Source organism: Prionailurus bengalensis, chromosome C1, assembly GCF_016509475.1.
Source record: "Prionailurus bengalensis isolate Pbe53 chromosome C1, Fcat_Pben_1.1_paternal_pri, whole genome shotgun sequence".
NCBI classification, from domain to species: domain Eukaryota; kingdom Metazoa; phylum Chordata; class Mammalia; order Carnivora; family Felidae; genus Prionailurus; species Prionailurus bengalensis.
In genome coordinates this window covers 65,742,348-65,767,248 of record NC_057345.1, presented here as the reverse complement: position 1 = coordinate 65,767,248, position 24,901 = coordinate 65,742,348, and the positions used below count along the sequence as shown (strand labels likewise).

Genomic DNA, 24,901 nt, shown 5'->3' with positions numbered 1-24,901 from the left:
AGCAGCATCGTTAGTGCACTAAAAAAGAACATCACTAAAAGCCAATATAGCAAGTCACGGTACTCTGAAATCATTTACTTTATGACAGAAATTTACATTCCGAAAGATCAGCAATGTGTCTTTCTCTTCTATTAAATGTTGGTTTTTCTCCAGAATTCTATCCATAGCACTGAGGGAAATTGCTAATTTGATAGGATGTAAACCTCGAGCTTCTAAGAAGAAATATGTGGGGACCCCTCCTGGAAGCAAAGAAAACACAAAGAAAAACAGAGCCAAGCAATGAAGACAGAGTTCAGATGATATATGAACCCCTAGATCTCCAGCTGTACACAGAGGTAGACCTAGCTCTGACTTTTTCATTGTTAGTCAATATCTCCCCTCCCCTTATTACTTACCTAATGTATTTGTTTACATATTTATTCATTTTGGCAAGTGGTCTCTCTGCACTTCATTTTATCAGACTCAGTTAGGAGCACTGTGAACCACTTTGGCCACTGACTTTCTAAAAACAACATTGTGAAGCTGCATTTCATCCAAACCAGGGTGGTCTAGGTGGTGAAGATTCTCGAAACTAAGCTAGATAAGAAACTGAAGATGTTTACCCTGTGGGAAAGCAGACACAATGGCTTCCTTCGAATAGTTGAGAGGATCTCAGGTATAAAAGTGAATAGATTTGTTTTGGAGTGCCAAAGAGTAAAATGTAAAGGAAGTCAGATTTTAGCTCATCTGTGCTGATCTTTGGGCTTAATTCATTTTTTGCTCATCTGTGAAGAACCCTGAAGAGGATATACATCACTCCCATCCTTTCCAACAGTGAGATTCTATGATATCTCATAGATAAGCTAAGAATAGATAAGATAGTATATTTTATTACATATTCCTCTGATTACTTTTAAATGTAGGAATAGCCCTAGATAAAATTCAGATATTTTCTGAGTGTTTCCTTTGTGCCAGGAACCATGTGTCTTTATACATTTCCTACATCACTCCATCCCTAGAAATATGGCATCTTGGCAAGGCTAAAACCATTTCAGTGCTACCACTTTTTCATACAATTCATAAAAATACACTACTTTTCTTCTTGTTAAAAATACAACAAGTTCAGGAAATAAAATGTAGTTCCTGTTTAATCTGCATACCAGATTTGGGAAAAGTCTCAAATACTCCTCAGTTAGCCCAAAATCCAATTTTCCCCAGTGTGCAGCTGGGCATTTTAGAATCCATATTAACTGCCCATTCAACAGCTATTCTCCCTTCTAACTTGCTGGGAGAACCCTGGTGTGATTAGATCAGCCTCAATGGGTGTCCTCAGCCTCAATGGGTGAATCATACATTCATTTCATAAATGTTTACTGAGCACATACTTCTTATGTGCCAAGAACTAAAGACTCTAAAGATGCAAGTGAGAAGGCAATACCCTGTCTTTTTTAAGTTTTATTTTAGTAGAAAAAGACAAATCAGAAACAATAAATATAATAACTAAGTAAATTATATGGTTAATTAGAATATCAATGGGATTATGAGGAAAATATAGAGCTTGGTAAAGGGAATGGAAGTGCCAGGGTAGTAGCAAGAGGCAAGTTTCGATATTAAATATGATGATCAGGATAGACCTCATTGAGTAAGTGAGATTTGAGTAAAGACTTAAAAGAGGTGCAGGAGTGAGCCATGCTGATGTCAAAGAGAAAAACATTTAGACACAGGGCACAGCTAGAGCAAAGATCCTCAGCAGGAGTATACCTGGCATGTCAGAGGTATAGCAAGAAGGCCAGTCTGGCTGGCTGGAGTGCAGGGAAAGCAGTTGATGATAAGGTCAGAGATGTCACAAGGGTCCAGATGATGCAAGACCTTGTAGGCATTATGGAGTCTTTGGGTTTTACTTTCAATGAAATGGGGACACTTCAGTAGGTTTTGAGCAAAAGAGTGACACTCTTGAATCTAAAGCCCAAGCTGATGACTCTTTCCACTTTGCATTTACTCAGTTGTTCCCCTAGCCCCACCATCCAAAAAATCAAAGAAGTCATTTAGGGTTCGACCAATCTGCAATAAAACGCCAAGTAGGAAATAGCAGCAAACAAAACATTTTCTGTTTAAATGTGTAAATGTGGTAGAACAGGTTTTCTTCCTCCCTGCTTCCCATTTACACACAGCAACACATTTAATCATCACAACAACCCTGCAGATTAGGTATTACTATAGTTTTTGTTTTGTAGCTGAGGAAACTGAGACAGAGAATTTAAGTCACACAACTATTAACTGCAGAGCCAGAATGGAAATCCTCCTGGCTGACTGATTCCAGAGACTGGGCTCTGAATCATTACAATAAACTGCTTAAGTTTATTAAGTTTATTATCTACTAATGGGTAGATACCTGCCAGGAATATCCAGAGGCACTTTCCTGTCCCAACTTCTCTCCATCCTAGATGACCATTCACCCAGACCAGACAGAGACTGACCAGACCAAGGCAAGTCCCTGGGGAAAGCACTGTTCCATGCAGGAAAGCAGTGGGAGAGGGGGAAGATTCCAGAAGAAAGAGGATCCAAAGGAGGGAGAGGAAGATTTTTCCCTAAGGACCATAATAGACGTCACTACATGGCGTTACCCTGAGTGTCTAGAACAAAGAACTTACTCTCTTGGACACAAAGTATAGCTTTTGACCTTTTCATCAACAATTTTATATGATTAACTGGCAACATTGTTAATAATAGGCAGTAGGACATCCCTCCCACAAAAAGGACAGAATCCTGGAGTTACGTAAGGAACATGGTAGTGCAAGAAACTCATCAGATTGGGACATTTTACCCAAAGCCCCCCTAATGCCAGCCTTCTCATAACAATTAGTAACACGGAAACTTTTGAGTTGCAATGTGAATGTCTCACACAGTTATTTTACCTTCAAAGAGATATTTTTCCTAAGAGGAAAAATATAAGCCTGAATCAAAAAAAATTTTCTCTTTTTTCCTTCCAAGGTCACCCCCTCAAATGAAAAGTACAACTTTGTCCAGCCAAGAAGACAAAAATTAACTTAAAAAAGGAGGTTACCTGTAAAACCCTACTCCTTGGGTAAATTAGGTCAGGTATCTTGATTCTGTGCCTAACACACAGAATATAGTCTCTTGAAAGATTTAATACCTCTTTCACATCAGGCCCAGTACTATTTCCCTCACGGCCAGTAAGCCCTTCAGGGAAAGTCAATTACTCTAAGGTTTTCTTGCAAAAAGAACTCTGCTTTTTACTGATTCCAAATACTAGTGTCTCTGACCTCAGTGGTTCTCAAACTGCTAGACTCACTCCTTTCTATAGAAAATATTTTTCAATGCCCATATATAGTCCTAAAATGAAATCCATACAAAATTGTAACCTACCTACACTTATAACTTTTGAACAGAAAAAAAAAAATGCTTTGACTATAACACAAAGGAGGAAAAAAATAGAATTTATAATAAAATAATGTATATGCCAATATGCTCAAACACAGCCACACCAGAAGACTAATGTAGTCAATCATCTACGTGTGGAATCCATGGAAATTTGACATCTACTACCAAATTGATTAAGGTCTATTGTACTGATGATCCGAATGCTGAAAGTAGCACGGCCACTAGGCAATGTGGTTTTCCAAAATGGGGAACAACTTGGTAAAGCTTGAAATAAATCAAGTATACTCTTCCTTCAATTTACAATTATTTTAGTTTTGGAAAATGCACCCTATTTTTAAACCATGCAAAATATATTATGAGTTTACATAAAATGTTATTAGGCTCTAAACTCATAATTATAACAAGTTTTTACCTACCCAAACAACTGATGAGGCAACTAAAAGTTATGTAGAACATCAAACAATTCTTCCTTGTGTAGGACTGCCCTGCAAATTGCAACTTTCTAATATCCCTAACCTTTGTCCATAAAATCCCCAGTATCCCCTCAGACAACCAAAATACCCCCAACTTTCCAAAGTATTCTCTAGGAGACAGTATCATTCCTATTGGTGACAATGCATACTCTTCATGCACTTATAAAAATAAGCACATTTTAAAAGAAATTGCACTTTAAAGCTCAATCTCTCAGATTTACCTTTGACTTTACCATTATCTGCATCAGAAAAGTAAAAAAATGTCTGAGTTTTGGAATCATACCTAGGTGAAACCTCAATTTCACCACTAACTACCTTGGTGACCTTGAACAATCCCCTAACCTCTCTAATCAGCAGCTCTTCTCCTATAGAAGAGAAAACTATGTCTTTACAAAAGGACCACAAATATAACTCAACCCAAATCAGTAATGTCTTGATTGTCCATAAACTAATCTGGCATTTCTCTCAGGTTCCCATTCACTCACTGGTTAATGGGGAAAGAATTAACTATATGTCCAATGCAATTTAAATTTAATCCAATCTGATAATTTAAATGATCCCTTTAGGCAGTGTTGAGAATCTCTAGGGGAAAAGTATGTTCAGGCTCTCAGCAGGACCAGCTTCATAGGTCTGAGACCTGTGCAGTTGCACATAGTCCTACACTTAGAAAGCCCCCACAGCTGGTTTAATGCTCTGTCACAGTCTTAAGATTCTTAATTTTTGAACAAGGGACTTGTATTTTCATTTTGCACTGGGCCTAGAAAAGTATGTAGTCAATGCTGGCCCTCAGGCACCTGCCTCCCTCCCCTGCTTCTCTCCTTAAGATGATATCTGGATATCTGAGGAGAAGGGCATTGATGGGTCCTCATGACTTTGAGAGAAAGAGCCTCCCATCTTCATGGACGTCATTGGCGTGCATTGGGAAGTTACTACTGGTCTCAAGACATCAGCCATTATTCACTGGGTGCACCTTGCTTGGTCAGGACCAAATAACACCTCTGTATGTCTCAGCCTTATCCCTACTATGTTGGCTATAGACTGTGGAGTGACTACTCTGGTCCTCACCAAGTCTACTGGCCTGGCATTCCATCTGCCTTGTCAGGGCAGGGTGGGCAGATGGTGCCTCAGAAGGCCTTCTGGCTCTTGTCACATCATCTACAAAACATGGGACTTGGAGGAAGCATAGGAAAACAAAGCCATAGGATCTCCTTCTGTTTGTGGTGCATAGCCAAGTTGTTGTGGTCATACTCCCAAGTTGGTACAGGTGAGCAGAACAAAAATGAGCTTTCCAGGGCCCCCAACTTGGAAATGGGCAACATCTCCCCTCTTTGTTCTTACTATTACTCTTATTTTTGTAATACAACTTCTTTCCAAGCCATGGGGGAAAATTACAAGACACATATCACTATCTTCTACTTCTATTTCTTTCCACAATCTCCTTGGCCAAGAAAGGTATGTGGAGGTGGGGGAAGTTTTTACTTTCCTAACATCATAGCCTCCTACTTCTTTTTTTTTTAATGTTTATTTATTTCTGAGACAGAGAGAGACAGAGCATGAGTGGGCGAAGGGCAGAGAGAGAGGGAGACACAGAATCCGAAGCAGGCTCCAGGCTCCGAGCTGTCAGCACAGAGCCTGACGCGGGGCTCGAACTCACAGACCGCAAGATCATGACCTAAGCCGAAGTCGGACGCTCAACCAACTGAGCCACCCGGGCGCCCCATATATCCTCCTACTTCTTGATGCTAACCTCGTGAAGCCTTAAGTGTATATAAGGGTGTCTTCTCTATACAATGGATAGCCCTCTATGATCTGAATTTTCTGGGCTCAGCTAGTGATGTGCTAAATGGGAAATAAGATAATTAAGCAAACCCCCTATATGCACACATGGCTCAGTCAAGAGTTCACCTTCTCTTTCTCTAGGACAGTAAACCTCATGGCTCTCCCATAGAACCTTTTGCAATAAAACATGATGTAAGAAGGAAATGAAAATATACCCATTTAACATTTGCAAAAATATTAAGCCAAGAACATTTGTTTTGCAGATTAGTTTCAAGTTTGGGTTTTTAGGTTCCTTCCCTTTCAACAACTCTATCTTATTATTTTGCAATTAATTCTTGAGTTTATACAATATCCAAAGCACTTAGAAAGAGAGCCTGCACATGACTATACAGGGATGAAATCGGCTCTGCTCTAAACCTCCTGCCTGGGTCCCAGCTCTATCCCTTTCCCTGAATGGCCCACTAGGCCCTCAGACTCAGCATCTCCACAACTGAATCCATTCAACTTTTCCCCAAATGAGCTTTCCTTCTTGACTTCCTTCTTTTATAAGCAGTAGAAAATGAGGTTAGTGCAGTAGTTCCCAACCTCTCTTGGCTCACAGTATCCTTAGCATCTTGTTAATTTTTTTCACAATGCCCCTAAACCAAAAGAAATCCTTAATTTCATTTTCTACACAGTTAGGTCCAAACAATTTGTAAGTATGTGTGTCCTCACAACCTAATTACATTTGAAATACACACATATATTTTTTTAATGTTTCATCCTTAAATAACTTAATTATTAACTTAATAATGAAATATATGCATCTGCTGGGCACTGTATCACTTCTACAATCTTGGAATCAAATTGGGCACCACCCTCACTCCCCGTTCCACAGTGATTTTCATGTAGTAGTTGCTTTTTATCACAGCAACCACCAAAAACCTAGCTTTGCAAAGATACAACAGCACCAAAAGAAATGTATGACCTTGACACTGTGGCAGACATAAAGTTCATAGTTTGCACAATGTCCTAGAGTCAAAGAGTATAATTATGTTTTCTTTGATATTTTTAAATGTCCCACAACACCCCCTGTGAATTCACTGTGGTGTTCCGGGGCACCTCAGCCACATTGTGGGAACTGCAGGGTTAGAATGACAGTTTGGAACATGCTGTGATAGATTATTACAGTAATGACCCCCAAAAATCACACCTCTTTGTATGCATGCACTAGAGCCAATGGGATTTAGTTTGGCCAATGGGACATTAATAAATATAACATAGGCAGAGGCTTGAAAATTACCGTGCTTTGGGGTTTGCCCTCTCTTGCTGCTGGAAGCCATTCTGCCACTGTATGACACACCTGGGCTAACCCCTGGGAGAGAAAAGACCTCATGGAGAGAGGCCCCAGTCATCTCAGTCATCCCAGACACATGAGGAAAACCCAAACCATCTAGCTCTAGCCAAACTGACTCAGACCGAGAGAATTGCCCACTGAGCTATAGAATCATAAAACATTTTAAAACTTTCCTTTTAAACCACTGTGTTTTGGGTAGTTTTTAGGCAGCCTAACTGATAGAATGTTAAAGAAATTGCACTTTATACTTTAGGTGATGGAAAATCAATAAAAGAATCAATTGCTTAATGAAGTTGAATAGAGTTAAAATGGATGAACAATGATCATTCAATGGTCTCCTCAGAATTCTCTTAGAAATAGCTTGTGATTTCCAGCCTTAAAGCCTCAGGAACAGATCCTGAAGTTCATAAACATTTCAATTTTATTATAATTGAAGTTAGAAAATTGACTTCAGGGGCGCCTGGGTGGCTCAGTCGGTTGGGCGTCCAACTTCGGCTCAGGTCATGATCTCACCCTGTGTAGGTTCCAGCCCCGTATCAGGCTCTGTGCTGACAGCTCAGAGCCTGGAGCCTGGCTTGAATTCTGTGTCTCCCTCTCTCTCTGCCCTTCCCTACTCTCACTCTGTCTCTGTGTCTCTCAAAAATAAATAAACATTGAAAAAAAAATTTTTTTTAATTGACTTCATTTGTTTGAACCACAGTTCCTACAATTATAATGTAAGTGATCATTAACCTATGAGGAAGCTTGTTTGTAAAGGAAAATGTGAATTTTAATTCAGTTGTCAAAAGAGTGAAGGGAAATCTTGTTACAAAATACAAGAATGGCCCCTTCAGCCCTAGTTCTGATTGCTGACCACTTTAACCACAGTGGCTGAAACCCAACAGCAAACCCAGAACCAAATGAAAATGGCCTCACTGCAGCACAAATGCGTCTGTTACAAGATGCTAAATCTTAATGCTAATCAGGCCTTTCCCAATCTTTTGCTAATTCAACAAAGCAAGGTTCCAACCAGAGCACGCAGATGATTGCATGGAACACTTTTTGGCAGGGGCCGTAGGCCGACCATCTAAAAAACCTGTGACTGTGAAGGTACAACCAGGAGCTGCTCTTCAGAACTGCATTGGTGTAGTGTAGTCAGAGAATATCACCATTCTAAGGCACAATAAAATATGTTTTTTTAAAAGGATAAGACTGAGTCATCAAGAAAATATTGAATGTTTATGAAAATAAATTGAAACCCCTTCAGTAAGATTTCCATTAAAAATGATTAAGAGGGGTGCCTGGGTAGCTCAGTCAGTTAAGCATCTGACTCTTGGTTTCGGCTCAGGTTATGATCTCATGCTTTGTGGGTTTGAGCCCTGCGTCAGCTCTGTGCTGACAGTGTGGCGTGTGCTTGGGATTCTCTCTCTCTCTCTCTCTCTCTCTCTCTCTCTCTCTCTCTGCCTCTCCCCTACATGCTCTCTCTCTCTCCCTTTCTCTTAGGATAAACTTAAAAAAAAAAAAAGATTAAGAAAAGTAGTATAGGCTCTTAAAGTAGTATTGCTATCTAGAAACTTCACTTATTTGGAAAATTCCATTTTCCAGGAGCCATTGCAAATAATGATGCTTTTGGCATCTCCATGAATTAGAGGTAACTGCATCAGCTCACCCTGGACTAACTACCGTCTACAGTTTAATTCTATTGAGTGGGAAAATTCTCCCAGCCCTCAATAGCATGAGAATGACTGAGGCACTGTTCCTCAGCAGCTCCAACTTCCTGAGCAGGAGACTGAATAGGGCAGTAGAGGAACAAGATGACAATTACCTCATATGGGCCCAAGGGTGAGCTCCTTTCCGACCAGGTGAGGCTCTGTAGAGAGGATGAAGTCAGTAGCCACATAACCAGGGGCCAGATATCCTAGGAGAAGTTATGTAATGAAGGTGTCCAACTGGGAAAAACCCACCTAATTCCATATTTCCTGCCTGTGCCCAAGACCCTGCTCACCCCATCAGGGAAACTGCCTGTGAAACAAAAACATAAGGGAAAGGACACTCCAGCCACCACAGACATAGTAAACACAGCCGTAACTACAGCCTATACAGAGGCAAAAAAACAACCTATCTTTATGTAGTTAAAGAAGCTTTAGAAAATATAGATGCAGAAAGAGAGAGGGGAAAAGAGCCGACTACATACATATACAGTAAGTGTGCTCATATGCAAAAAGGATATATTAGGATCTTCTTTTCATTTATCAATATATACCTTAACAGAATCATTTTGAATTGCATCATATCCAATTTTACAGCCATATCCTTTTAATCAATCCCATGTTTCGGGGTATCCAAATTCTATTTTGTTATTTCTTTTTTAAAAAAATTTTTTTTTCAACTTTTATTTATTTTTGGGACAGAGAGAGAGAGCATGAACGGGGGAGGGGCAGAGAGAGAGGGAGACACAGAATTGGAAGCAGGCTCCAGGCTCTGAGCCATCAGCCCAGAGCCCGACGCGGGGCTCGAACTCACAGACCGTGAGATCGTGACCTGGCTGAAGTCAGACGCTTAACCGACTGCGCCACCCAGGCGTCCCATCTATTTTGTTATTTCTTGAGGGTGTCAGGAAGCCCTGGTTCAATACCAACTGACCAGTAGAGAGGAGTCAGACAGATAGAAATCAAACTATCAGCCTTATTTTTTATCAAAGTTGGATGGAGCACACAGATCAGGTGTGCAGCCCCATGAGACTCCTAACAGGGTATCTGGAGTTAAACAGTTTCCTAGACAGACACAGGTAGAGGTGGAAAACCGCAGCCTTCCCCAGTCAGGAGGCCTTCCCCATAAAAGCGGCACTTGGCAGGAAGCCAGTGAGGGCACATGCTCTGCAGGTAGAATGATGCAAAGTGTGAGAACAGTGGGAACAGAGCCCTGACCACAACCAAACAAGCTGCTCCTTTTCCCCTGGGGAGGGGTCTGCGGTGGAAGAGGGGCTGGAAGTATTCCAGAAGTGGCTGTCCCCCAACACAGAAACCAGGCAAAAGCAGGTTACCTACTCAGTGCCATTTCAAAAACAAGGCTGTGATAACTATGCTTAAATTTTTACCTTTCTGCATTTGTCCTATTATTTTCTTAGAACAAATTCCTAGAAGTGGGATTCCCAAGTCAAAGGTAAAAGCATCTTTAAAATCTTTCACACATACTATCAAACTGCAGAGAAGACTATAGATTTACACTCCCAACAGCAATGGATGAAAGTGCACACTTCTTCACTCCCCTTGCTGTTGTGATAGGTTAAGATGGTATCTCATTATTGTGCTCATTTGCATTTTGTTACTAGGAAGGCTAAAATCTTTCCATTGGACATTTTTATTTTTTTCTGTTCGGACTCCTTTGGTATGCCCTCTGCTCATTTCTTTGGTGAGATTTTCATATTCTTATTCATTTGTAAGATGCAAAAACATTTAAGCAAGTCACTCTTCTTAATCTTACAAGTGTGATGCATCACATAGCAGTTAGAATCATAAGCCTAACACAGCGTGATACTGAGGTTGAGAATGATCATTTCCGTATTTATTAAAACTTTTCCTCATATCAAAGCAAGAACTTATTTGAAGAAGGGACAGGCTTTTGGAAAAGGTCAACATCTATAGCCCACAGAAGTGCTTGGATTTAATATCCTCTGATATTTAGTCTATGCACTGACATTTTTATTTCAAACTTTAAGACACTTCATAATTATTAATCCAGGAATCTGAAATTTTTTTCTTTTTTTTTTTTTTAAGGAGAAAATAGTTCATGTTTCATTTTAATTCCAAGTACAAGAGGGACAATTAAATTTCTTTAAACAACTGCTGACATCATCTCGAGGGGGTGAGGGCAGGAAATGACAGACCTGCATTCAAACACAATAATCACTTTATTACCAGATCTAATGACATGTCTGGGAGAGACCCAGAGTCTTGTCCAGTTAATGCCCCCTTGCCCTTCACTTTTTTATCAAAAAAAAAAAAAAAAAAATCCTTAACAGATGTGCTTTATTTTGAGCATATTCAGTACACAGAACTTTAAAATTTTGAAGAAAAACTCAGGGTAATTACTTGTTCTCTTTATTAAAAGATTGCCATCAGAGGGGCGCCTGGGTGGCGCAGTCGGTTGAGCGTCCGACTTCAGCCAGGTCACGATCTCGCAGTCCGTGAGTTCGAGCCCCGCGTCGGGCTCTGGGCTGACGGCTCGGAGCCTGGAGCCTGTTTCCGATTCTGTGTCTCCCTCTCTCTCTGCCCCTCCCCCGTTCATGCTCTGTCTCTCTCTGTCCCAAAAATAAATAAACGTTGAAAAAAAAATTTTAAAAAAAAAATAAATAAAAGATTGCCATCAGAAATATCAGGTATAAACTGCTGACTGAGGCAAGGTGCAGGGTTAAATGACTGAACTGATACAGACATTTTAAAATAAACAGTTCCCAGAATTTTGATCCACAATCTGCCAAGGATAGCTACTTTATGTTTTTAGGTAATACAGTTAAGCACTGGTAAACAAAACATTCTTTAAAGAACTTTAAAACTTTTAATGCATTATTTGATATTTTTAAGTTATTTAAATTCCAGTTAGTTAACATAAAGGGGAATATTAGTTTCAGGTGTACAATATAGTATTTCGACACTTCCATACAACACTCAGTGCTCATCACAAGTGTACTCCTAATCCCCATCACCTATTTCACCCATTCCCCCCCCCCCCATCCACCTCCCCTTTGGTCACCATCAGTTTGTTCTCTATAGTTGAGTCTGTTTCTTGGTTTGCCTCTCCCTTTTTTCCCCTTTGCTCATTTGTTTTGTTTCTTATACTCCACATAAGTGAAATCATATAGTATTTGCCTTTCTCTGACTTCTTTCGCTTAGTATAATGCTGTCTAGTTCCATCCATGTTGTTGCAAATGGCAAGATTTCATTCTTTTTGATGGCTGGGTAATATTCTACTGTATAAATGTACCACATCTTCTTTATCCATTCATCAATCAATGGACAATTGGGCTGCTTCCATAATTTGGCTGTTGCAGATAATGCTGCTATAAACATCAGGGTGCATCCCTTTGAATTAGTGATTTTGTATTGAGTTAATACCCAGAAGTGTGATTGTTGGATCATAGGGTAGATCCATTTTTAACTTTTTGAGGAAACATCATATGGTTTTCCACAATGGCTACACCAGTTTGCATTCCCACCAACAGTACGAGAAGGTTCCACATTCTCACCAACACCTTTTGTTTGTGTTGTTGATTTTTAGCCATTCTGACAGATTTGAGGGAATATCTCATTGTAGTTTTCATTTATATTTCCCAGATGATCAGTGATGTTGAGCATCTCTTCACGTGTCTGTTGGCCAGCTGGAGGTCTTCTTTGGAAAAGTGTCTATCCGTGTCTTCTCCCTATATTTTAATTGGATTATTTGTTTTGGGTGCTGAGTTTTAAAAGTTCTTTATATTTTTTGGATACTAACACTTTATCAGATAGGTCATTTGCAAATATCTTCTCCCATTCCATAGGTTGCCTTTTAGTTTTGTTGATTGTTTCCTTCACTGTGCAAAAGCTTTTCATTTTGATGAAGTCCCAATAGTTTATTTTTGCTTTTTTTTCCCTTGCCTCAAGAGACATATCTAGAGGGGCGCCTGGGTGGCTCAGTTGGTTAAGCGTCTGACTTCAGCTCAGGTCATGATCTCACAGTTTATAAGTTCGATCCCCGCCTCAGACTCTGCACTGACAGCTCAGACCCTGGAGCCTGCTTTAGATTGTGTCTCTCTCTGCCCCTCCCAACTTGTGTTCTTTCCCTCTCTCTCTCAAAAATAAAAAAAAAACATCAAAAAAAAAAAAAAGAGAGACATATCTAGAAAGAAATTGCTATGGTCAGTGTCAGAGAGGTTACTGCCTGTGTCCTTCTCTAGGATAGGATTTTTTTATGGTTTTAGGTCTCACATTTAGGTCTTTCATCCACTTTGATTTTTGTGTATGGTTTAAGAAAGTGGTCCAGTTTTCCCAGTATCATTTGTTGAAGAGACTATCTTTTTCCCACTAGATATTCTTCTTGCTTTATCAAAGATTAATTGACCGGGGTGCCTGGGTGGCTCAGTTGGTTTAGCATCTCACTTCGGCTCAGGTCATGATCTCACAGTTCGTGGGTTCGAGCCCTGCATCAGGCTCTGTGCTGACAACTCAGAGCCTGGAGCCTGCTTCTGATTCTGTGTCTCCCTCTCTCTGTGCCCTCCCCCCCCCCCCACTCACACTTTGTCTCTCTCTCAAAAATAAACATTAAAAAAATTTTTTAAAAAAAGATGAATTGACCATATAGTTGTGGGTTTCCATAATATCTTTGTAAGAGGTCTTAAAGTAATGGATATTGAGCAAATGGTAGTAAACAATTCCTTAACAAAAAAATGTGCTTAGTCATTCTTTCTGTTAAAAAATGTTCCATTTTGGGAGCACCTGGGTAGATCAGTCAGTTAATTGATCTCTTCTCAGGTAATGATCTCATGGTCATGAGATGGAGTCCTCTGTCTGGCTCTGAGCTGGGCGTGCAGCCTAAGACTCTCCCTCTCCTTCTGCCCCTGCCCTACTCGCATGTGTGCTCTCTCATTCTCTCTCAGAAAAAAAAAAAAAAGAAAGAAAAAAATCTTCATTCTTTTTAATTCCATTCTTAACAGTAACATACTTTTAAATCTACCAAATCAACAAATTTCAGAATTCTAAAATTCGTGCTAGTATGAATTGTCCCAAAATATTCCCTTCATCATCTTTATGCTTCTCCATAAAGTATAACAATACCTGTTAGAGCCCTCATCATTCACCATTCATTAATTCAATAAACATTTTGAGAAGCTGCTAACATTCTTAAAAACTTAGTCTCTGCTACATTAGGAGCTAAGGTACAAAGATAAGTAAAACAGTTCTTACCCTCAAGGAAAACATGGTCTAGAGTTTATGGTCTAGCAGGGTAGACAGTGTACAGTTTATAGTGGGGGAGACAGAAAAAGAGAATCCACTGTGGTATAATCAAGTACTGACACTGAGACAGCCCATGGAAACAGTCACACTGAGGCTGAGGGAAACAGAGAAGGCTTCTAGGAGGAAGTGATGAGTCACTGAGTCCTGGACAATGAGCAGGTTCTAGCTAGGGTGATTCAGGCAAGTGTAAAGGCACAGAGGCAGATGGGTCACAACGAGTAGAACCAGTAGTACAGGAGTTCAGTTCAGATGAAGCATAGAGTTGGGGTGGGCACAGTCAATGGTGAGAGCACTACAGAAGGAACATTACATCTTTACATCTCAATCAATGCTGACAAAAGTTGGTGATGAAAGGCTAATCTTACCTTCCTCCCCCCATTTCACAAACAGAAAAATTAAAATTAAAATTTTAAATTAAGTAACTTGCCCAAGGTCATATATTGTAGAAGTGGCTAAAATAAAATTCCAACTTAGAAATTCTGATTCCAGAGCCTAGGCTCATCTGCTAATCATGAATGGATTGTATGCTATGCTAAGGAATTTGAATTTCACCTTGAAGGTCATGTGAGGACAACAATTTTAAGCAGGAGAATGCTAGAGTCCATTTTGCCTTTTAAAAGGATGACCCGTACTGCTAAAGGGACTAAGTGAGGCTAGACCTGAGATGGAACTATGTACGGTTCTGCCTGATGTACCCTGCACAACTAGAGGGAGGACCATCAAATGTGGTCTATGAATGGCACTCAAAGTTGTGCAATGCACAACCTACATGACCACATTTAATGTAACTGCAAGTTAGGAGGTTATTACAGTAATCCAGACTTAAGATGTATGAGGGATTGAACTAAAGAAGAAGGGAATGGTTTATAATGCAGAAATAACAATGTAGAATCAACAGGAGCTGGTGGCTGGGTGGATGAAGATGGTGACACAGAAAGAGCAGTCAAAGAAGTTTTATTTTGTCTCAGTCTAAGTTGGAACTACATTTTTTCATCTTCCCTACTTGGTTCTGGGTTAGAAACTTGCACATGATTTGGAAAATGAAACGAAGGAGTCAGCCCTTATGCTCTGAAGGTCATCATGGTTACAGGTGAGTAGAGTAAGATGCAGAGAATCAAGTGCCAGTCTGTGCTTGTTCTTCCCCACTCTACACCTTCCTCTGCCTCCGGATCCAGCTGTTCTTCCCATCTGCCTGTCCTGCTGACCCACAGCAACCCATGACCAGATACCCAACTGCAAACTCACAGAAGCAACCACGAGGACCAGATCACAGCCTTCCACAGACCTCCATGGGAGTGGAGTTCTCCTTTGTGGACCCTATCAGCAGATTCCCCTCAAGCTCGGACTTGTCCACCATGCCAATGTTTCAGGAAGACTGCTTGGTGACAGCCCTGCTCCACCAACTCTCCTTCCTGGACCCTTACTTCCCCTGATCCCAGCAGGCTTTTTTTGTAGCAACTGAAAAGATTATTCTGAAAGGCATATAGAGCTGCAGAGAACATAGAAGAGTCAAAGCAACTTTGGAAAAGAAAAAATCCGAAGGACTTACACTATTTGATGTCAAGACTTATAAATGAATCTATGACAGAGCTGTAAAGATGGACACCCAAATTACACAGGGGCAAAACGTGGTAAACTTGCCTGGGATAACTTGGAAGGCAGAACATATGCCCATTGACACTGTAACTCTGGGGGAAGTGGTTGGCAAGAGAAGAATTGTGGGCTTTTATTTTGTATCTCAGGCAAAGTATTTTAAGAAGTGAGCTCAAGTGAGGCACCTGGGTGGCTCAGTCGGTTAAGTGTCCCATTCTTCATTTCGGCTCAGGTCATGATCTTGCAATTTGTGAGTTTGAGCCCCACATCAGGCTCTGCGCTGGCAGCATGGACCCTGTTTGGGATTCTCTTTCTCCCTCTCACTGCCCCTCCCCACCTCAAAATAAATAAACTTAAAAAAAAAGAGCTCATGAAATAATTGGCCAATTTGCAAGCCAATTTGGGAGCCTAACGAGGAAGGCTGTATGAAAACTATTGAGCCCCAAATTTTAAAAGACAATTTTGAAAATATATCTGAACACAAAATCCCATTAAAATCTAGCTTTGTTGCTGCCACTGGGGCTAACAAAGTTAGTTGTGGTTGGGTTTGAGGATGAGGAACCCTGACTATAGAGATAGGACGGTCTCCCATTGTCCCTGACACCCTGTGAGACTTCCACCCACTCATCGTCATTAGAGGAAACACAATCCCTATGCAAAGGAATGTGGAGGAGAGAAAAAATACTCAAGGACCATGCCACCCTCCATGAACTGTGGACATTGCAGCGGCATCAATCTCCTAAAGTGCTCCTGCAATAAGATGGATAGAAGGGCTCTGCCTTCATTCTGGAGATTCTCACATCCAGATAAACTCCAGGTCTAAAGAATGTGCTGAAAATCCAAGCTTCAGAAATATATGTAATTTCTCTTGGAACTGGGCTTCTAACAACTTTTATGTATGTCAACAAAAGTACTGTAAATTGGGCTTTTCTAAGAAAAAGTGCCCCAAAATTCAGTATACTTGGTATTCTTGGCAGAATCTTTTGTTCTCTTTCATTTTTCAGTCACTTTATTACAACTTAATCTTTGTAAATACTACTTTGGGTCATCCAAGCTTCTGGAAGTACTTTGGATTATTGGAATTATAGTCTTCATTCTGAAAGTCTTCTTCATTGGCTCAAAATGCCTTACTTTATTGGGTACCCTCTTTCATGAAGCCTTTTAAATCCAAGGCTTACTGGTATACATTCTTAGAAGAATTGTGTCAGTATAAATGAATTTTGTTCCATATCAGTTTGGTTTCATTACCTCATTAGCTACAGGGAGTTTGGTAATATAACTAGATTCTTGGGATATTACCAGCTTATTTTACTTCCTTTTAAAATTTTGGATTCCTTTTGGAAATCTGAGGACTTTCAGACAGGTTTTGTAATACTTTTTACATGACCAAGCTATAGAGTGACTTGTTCAGATGATATTTGATCAATATGTCAAGCAGAATTTCTTGAGATTATTTTTCCCATCTGTCAACATATATTTTCTCAAGAGTACATTACCTCATGGTTTCACCAAGAGAATGTCCACTGGTCAGAACTGTGATTGCAGACCATGTAACCAAATGGCAAGATGGGGATACTTCATCACACCTTCAAATATAAGTAAGTCCAGGGGTGCCTGGGTGGGTCAGTCAGTTGAGCATCCAACTTCGGTTCAGGTCATGATCTCATAGTTCATGGGTTCGAGCCCCACATTAGAGTCGCTGTCAGTTCAGATCCCACTTCAGATCCTCTGTCCCCCTCTCTCTCAAAAATAAACATTTAAAAAAGAGAGACAGAAACAAATATAGTTAAGTCCTATAAACTATTAAGACTACAACATATTAATTTCATTTGGTTGTACTGACCATTGCTAAAGTCATCAGGATAGATTTTAGTATGCACTCTCTCAAATAAACTTCAAAAAAATATGTAAGTAATGTTTAACCTAACGTCTATATTGACATTTATTCTATCCTAATTATTTGACATGTGATTGCAGTATAAAACTATAAATGTATTTTCTTACTAATGTTATCAAAAACAGCAACTGCATAACTAAATTAAGAATTAATGGCTTCAGAGGAATTCAGGCATTCTTTTCAAACAATGTTTCAAAATAAGGAATATTTTTATGATAAAATATATCTTTATCCAAAATCTCAAAAATTTTTAAAGTTTTCATAAAATTTATATATTTTTTAATTTGAGAGGGTGTGTGAGAGAGCAGGAGAGAGGCAGAGAGAGGGGAAGAGAAAGAATCCCAAGCAGGCTCCACACTGCCAGTGCAGAGCCTGACATGGGGCTTGAACCCACAAGCCATGAGATCATGACGTGAGCTGAAATCAAGAGTCAGATGCTTAACCGAGACACCCAGGTGCCCCAAAATTTACAGTATTTTATTTTTTATGATTTTTTAATGAGAATTTCATTTTAATGTTTTAATTTACATCCAAATTAGAATATGGTGCAACAACGATTTCAGGAGTAGATTCCTTAGTGCCCCTTACCCATTTAGCTCATCCTCCCTCCCACAACCCCTCCAGTAACCCTCAGTTTGTTCTCCACATTTGAGTCTTTTATGAAAAAAACAATTAAAAAAAGACTCTCTTATGTTTTTTCCCCCTCCCTGTTTTTATATTTTGTTTCCCCCTTCCCTTTGTTCATCTGTTGTCTCTTAAAGTCCTCATATGAAGTCATATATTCGTCTAATTTCACTTAACATAAGTGGGTCGTAGGGTAGTTCTTTCTCTGCATTCTCACCAACATCTGTTGTTGCCTCAGTTGTTAATGTTAGCCATTCTGACAGGTGTAAGGTGGTATCTCATTGGGGTTTTGATTTGTATTTCTGTGATGATGAGTGATGTTGAGCATTTTTTCATGTGTCTGTTAGTCATCTGGATATCTTCTTTGGAGAAGTGTCTATTCATGGCTTTTGCCCATTTCTTCACTGGATTGTTTTTTGGGTGTTGAGTTTGATAAGTTGTTTATAGATTTTGGATACTAACCCTTTATCTGATATGTCGTTTGCAAATATCTTCTCCCATTCTGTCAGTTGCCTTTTAGTTTTGATGATTGTATTTTTAAATGAAAGTTCTATATGTTATATTTTATCTTTAATAAGATTTTCTACGTGAATATTAATTTACTGAGGATGATATATTTTAATATTACTCTTTTAAACATTATTAGCAATAATATAAATTTAAATTTTCCAGTGTTATTACAAAGATTAATGGTTAGCCTTTAACCTAATGGCCTCAAGGTAGCCACCATTAAATTGAGAAGGAAGGGTATGGGAACAAGAAAGCAAAGAAATAAGACTTGAGAATGACATCTAGGCAAACATTGGATGTATTTACTGGCACATGGAACTGACTAGATGCTAACAGATCAAAAGCCTTCTAGATTTCTAAGTGAACTGTACTGTCAAATAAATATAATCCCAACCTGAAAAAGCCTTAGACTATTTGAGCATTAAAACAATCCTCAGGACCTCACACTTGCACAAGTAGGAAACAGGCTGTGAAAGTTGTATAGCCTTCAAGAATACACTCCCAAATATCCTCTTCAGGTGTGGCCATAAAAAACATGACATGGAAGTCCCTCCCAGAGGATGGACCCAGGGCCATGGACAAAGGAGTTGACCAGGAGAGCAACGTCATGATCTAATCAAGGAACTTCCCCTAACCCCACCTTATGAAGACAGGATATTTTCATAATGCTTGTTCAGGATTTCATATATACTAGCAACTAGAAATTGTTGAGTGTCTTCTGTTTTTCTGTTTTCCAAAAGAGAGGTTCATTTGTTTTTGTTTTGTCTTGTTTTGTTGAGTTATCCTGTTCCTGATTCACCACTCTATATTCAGATCACACAAGAGGCCCCATCCAGACACCATGTCCATCACTGGAAGATCTGAACTTTGTGCCAGTTGGCTGACTTCATAGGTCTTCGGGTGCCTCCTATGAGAAATGGATATTTTCTATAAAAGAATGGAATAGATATTTGTGACCAGAAAGAAAGACTGCGGAGGATACTGGTTAGCAAGTCATTGAAAACCATTTTCTTTTTCTCCTGGGACACTGTTAGCCTGTTTTGTGGTCAGTACTGACCAATATAATGTGAGAAGTAACATCTGTTGCTTCCAGGCCTGACTTGTTTGGCCTCTGACTCATGACCCTCATGCCTTTTTCCTTCCAGCTGGCTAGGCTGGAGATGAGAAGAACAACTTTGGGAGTTGTGGTGTGAACATGGGGGATCCAAAGGACAGAAGAAACAGGAGTCCCTAAAAACGTGTAGAGAAATGCCACCCTCTAGGAGTGACTGTATTCCATTCTTACCTGAGCAAAAATAAATATACTTTAATCATATTAAGCCCCTGGGGTTTGAAAGGTTATCTATTACAATCACTAATGTATATACAGCAGAAAGAACAGCACAAAGATAGGAAGATTGAAAGAAATGACACAGCCTGAGGAGGGTAAGTGGTTCTCTTTGGCCAAAACATAGGCACAAGAAAGAGAACAGCAACGAACAAGAGGTTCCTTTGGGCATATTGCTATGGGTCTTAAACACATGCAAAAATTTGGACTTTATTATGTAGAAATGGGGACCGTCAAAAGTTTATATCTATTATATATCTTCTATTTAAAACTGCTAGAGTCAGTGCTGCCAGTAATCTGCCTTTTCTCAGGCAATTGAGAATCCATATCTTTCACACACTGTTGCCCCCCAAAACTGAGAATATACAATATAATCACCAAGCTGACAACAGCTTTTGCAATCTGTTAAAGCTGCAACTCACATCAAAATGGATCCTGCAAAATTCAGTAAGAAAATCGAGAATCAGGGGTGCCTGGGTGGCTCAGTCGGTTAAGCATCTGACTTCAGCTCAGGTCATGATCTCGCGGTTTGTGAATTCCAGCCCCGCATCGGGCTCTGTGCTGACAGCTCAGAGCCTGGAGCCTGCTTCAGATTCTGTCTCTCTCTCCCCCTGCCCCTCCCCTGCTCACACACTCTCTCTCTCAAAAATAGATAAGCATTAAAAAAAAATTTTAAGAAAATGGAGAATCAGTAACCTTCAGAAAAAAAAGTCAACTTTCAAAATCTGTTTCTTCATGAAAGTGTGGTGTGTCGGGGGGAGGGAGAAAAGGAGATGTCTTTGCAGATAATGCTATTCCTGCAACAAAACAAAACTGAAAATGGGCTTAAATCAGGGGCGCCTGGGTGGCTCAGTTAAGCACCTGACTTCAGCTAGGGTCAAGCCTTGCGTTGGGCTCTATGCTGACAGCTCAGAGTCTAGAGCCTGCTTCAGATTCTGTCTCCCTCTCTCTCTCAAGAATAAAAACATTAAAAATTAATTAATTAATTAAATTTAAAAAGACGGGCTTAAATCATGGTCACATTTACTAAGCTCCTTCCATGTGTGTCTAGCAGGTGGCCTGCTAGAAGTCTACAATACAAAGATAAATTACTTACCAGGACTTCGAATTACTCAGAGTAATACAATTAGTAGGAACAAAAACAGATTAACCAGGATACATTAGTGTACATGCTATTATAAAAATAGGACCCAACCGAACTACAAGGTTTGGGGAAGAATCAGGGGTCACAGAACTTTCTTAGCCTCATACTGAAGATCCTTCTTGATCAGACTCAACCTACCCTTGCAGACTGAAATTTTGGTACTTTTCTTCACAAAATCATTTGCTCTCATACCTATCCTCCACCTTCCCACATCCATGCCTTGCCTTCTACCTCATTTTCTCTCCCTGACTCATTGCTGGCCACTGTTTAATGTGCTGCCAAGACTCTACCCATGAACTCTCCCCTGGTTCCAGTGGGATGTATTCTCCCCCTTCTCAGGGGTCCCATCAGAGCCCTCGCAGGAAATTACCACTCCTCTGCTTTGCATTTTGGCTACTTTCTGACTTGTAGTCTTGTCTCATCTCCACTCTAAACTATAAGCCCCCTGAGGATCAGGAATGTTTCTAGTATGGCACCTTGTATGTACATAGTGGATTTTCAGCATTTTTTGAATGTTAGAATTTTAAACCCAAAACCCACTCCCTGCAGATGCTAACTCAGCACACACAAATAGTCACTGCATTCTTTGGTCCAGAGCTAAATCGCTGGGTGTATGGTATTTTCCCATGGGAGGGGAACAATCCTGAAAGAATATTCAGTAATAACAAGCTGAAGAAATAAAAATAGTACTACACCCTGGTTCTAACTAGTGCCTAGTTGTATTGCAAAAATTAAGATTGTCCAATTGGTCAAAATGCTTACATACTGATTAGAATGTATTAAAATATCTAAGTTTGCCTTACTGCAAAACAATCTTTTATAGAAAAATCTCTACTTTAAAATATGTCAGCATTTGCTCTTAAGCAATCCAGAGAGGAGAAAATGGAAAGTGGCCTCCCTTTCTAATATCAATACCATTAGCAAATGGTATTGACATGAGGGCAGCTGGAAATATGGTCTATAATGTCCCCACACTACACTGATGCTATAAGAGCTGGAAGCTAAAACATGGAGACAAATCAGCATTATTCAGGACGGAATGGTCAAAGCCAAAAGTAGAAAAAAATTGATGTCTATAAAATATTGAAGTAGACTGAATGTGTTCACTGGGGCCTGGAACATAATAAAGGAAATACATGCTTAAAATTTAAGCGAGGACAAACTTAGGATAAGTAGAAATATGTACAAGTTTTTTTAAGTGGGATGAACTTAAGGTTTTTGTTGAGATAAGAACAGATGAGAATGAAAATATAAATCCATGGATAATAGCTCCATAAAATATTAATAGAGGAATTTTTGTGGCAGTGGTCCCCAGCCTGTTGAGTACTGGGGCCCCTTGGCCACCATAATTAGTACAAGGACACTGTAACTACATAAACACAGCAAGCCCTGTCTGTGGACTGTATAAACAACATGCCTAACACATTTGTACTACCATTTGACACAAACACAAAGATGTTTTTCCTGAGTAACAGAATGTCAGACAGGTTGGGGAAACTGGGCAGACTGATCTAGTAGGAACACATAGCTCTGAGAAGAGCTGTCAGAAGGAGAGGGAAAACTCTACTCACCAGGGGGGGCACATGATGTTTGGGAAGGATCCCAGAAGGAACACTGGCTTTGAAAGGCCCTGAGCAGAAAACAGAGGACAGAGCCTGCAAGATGGCACAGGCTGTGTAGTGAGTAAAGGAACCTCTCAGATCTTCAAGACAATTACCACATTCAAAAAATTCTGTGTATGGTTAAAGTTTTTGTGGGAAATGGTCAAGGGGCTGAGCTTCTGGATCACCACAAACAGCAAAAAAGTGGAAGTAATGGGACACATGAGGAATTAAAGAGTGGGAAATCCAAGGAAACAGGAGAAGGGGCACCTGGGTGGCTCAGTTAAGTGTCTAACTCTTGATTTCAGTTCATGTCATGATCTCATGGTTCATGAGTTCAATCCTGCATTGGACTCCGTGCTGACAGCATGGAACCTGCTTGGGATTCTCCGCCCCCCACCTGCCCCTCCCCTGTTCACACGTGCTCTCTCAAAAAAATAAAAAATAAAAAAAGGGGGGGCAGCATTGGGGCACTTGGGTGGCTCAGTCGGTTGAGCATCCGACTTTGGCTCAGGTCATGGTCTCATGGTCTGTGAGTTAGAGCCCCACGTTGGCCTCGGTGCTGACAGCTCGGAGCCTGGAGCCTGCTTCGGATTCTGTGTCTCCTTCTCTCTCTGCCCCCCTCCCCAACTTGTGCTTGATCTCTCAAAAATAAATGAAAAAAAATTTTTTTAATTAAAAAAAAAAAGGTGGGGGGCAGCAGCACTATGCCTGTTATAGGCCCTGAAAATGGAGCTCAAACCTAATTTAATCTGGCATGGGGGTCTTGGGCAGTATCGGAGTTTCTTACATAAATTCACTCAAAAGTGTTCCTGAATCCTCAGAAGCTTTTTGTCATTATGTGTTTCCTTGGTTGATGGAATAATGCAAAAAAAAAAAAAAAAAAAAGATTTTGTACTATAGATTTTGCACTATAGGTTGATGGAATAATGCAAAAATCAAAAAACAAACAAACAAACAAACAAAACCACTATTTTCAGAGTACTGGCCTGTTCTGACTGAAGCCAAGAGGAATATGAAGTTGTTAGCTTCACCAGACAGGGAAGGCTGAACTCAGTTCACCAGAGAACTATGAAATGCCACATAGGCCACGGTCTTCTTTGAGAGCATCCATGGACCACATCCCAGTCCCATGTATTGCCAAAAAGGTAATGCTAGTCACAGAAAGGCCCTGAATGGGTGTAATGGTTAGAGCTTTCATCAAAACTTGTTTCCTTTCCTTGCTCTGTTCCATTTAATCCTCACAACAACCCCATTTGGAAGTTAACATTATTAGCCTAATATTAAAGATGAAGAAACTGAGGCATAGAATTAACCAAAGTCATATAGTTAGTAAACAGCACAGAGTCCAAAACTTTGACTGTGAAGCCTGTAAGAATTAATCAACTATGTATTGTACACTGTGCAAAGTACTAAAACAGGCATATGATTAGCAAATGTTATGTATATTACTGCATTAGGGTTCTCAAGAGAAACAAACCAGTAAGATGTAGGAATTGGAATATACGAATTGAATCACATGAGTATGGAGGCTGGCAAGTCCAAATCTGCAGTGATCTTCTTGAAACCCAAGAGAGACAATGCAGTTCCAGTCTAAAGCAGGTGCAGGTACAGGAAACCTGATGATACAGAAGAAGTCTGAAGACAGTCTACTGAAGACTTTTTTCCTCTTACTCCAGGGAGGGTCAATCTTATTCTATTTAGACCTTCAACTAATTGGATGATGCCCACCCACATTATAGAAAGCAACCAGCTTTACCCCTTAAAATATTAATCTCATCAAAAAATACCCTTGCAGATATACCCAAAATAATGTGTGACCAAATATCTGGGCACCCTATGGCCCAGTCACATTGACATATAAAATTAACTATCACAATTACATTCCAAATGAACTTTCTTTCAACCCTTTATCCTTATAGTACCTTTATAATTTACATACTTTACTAGTCTGGAATTTAATACAAGTACTTTTTAGTCTCAAATACTTAAGAACCCACAATTCCCTTTATAGCAATTAAGGATATAATTTACATTTGTATCTCTTATTTTTAAACTTTAAATTAGAGTTTAAATGTAGACTTTCAATTGCTATGTCCTCAGGGAACTCCTAAACTTAATAAGACATGAATTTGAAATTAATGCTTTCAGAATTAAGCTTTCTGATAAAAATCTTACTTAAGAAAATTTTATTATTTTTCACATTTACTACAGAGATAAAGATAAGGGGGAAAAAATGTCTCAGGAAAATGAGTTCTGAGGCAGAAA

The 24,901-nt window shown here is 39.8% G+C and overlaps 1 pseudogene; it reads left to right on the top strand.

Annotated features, from left to right (window-relative positions):
* Positions 1-15,017: 15,017 nt before the first annotated feature.
* On the top strand, positions 15,018-17,128 carry LOC122479417 (annotated as a pseudogene).
* Positions 17,129-24,901: the final 7,773 nt, after the last annotated feature.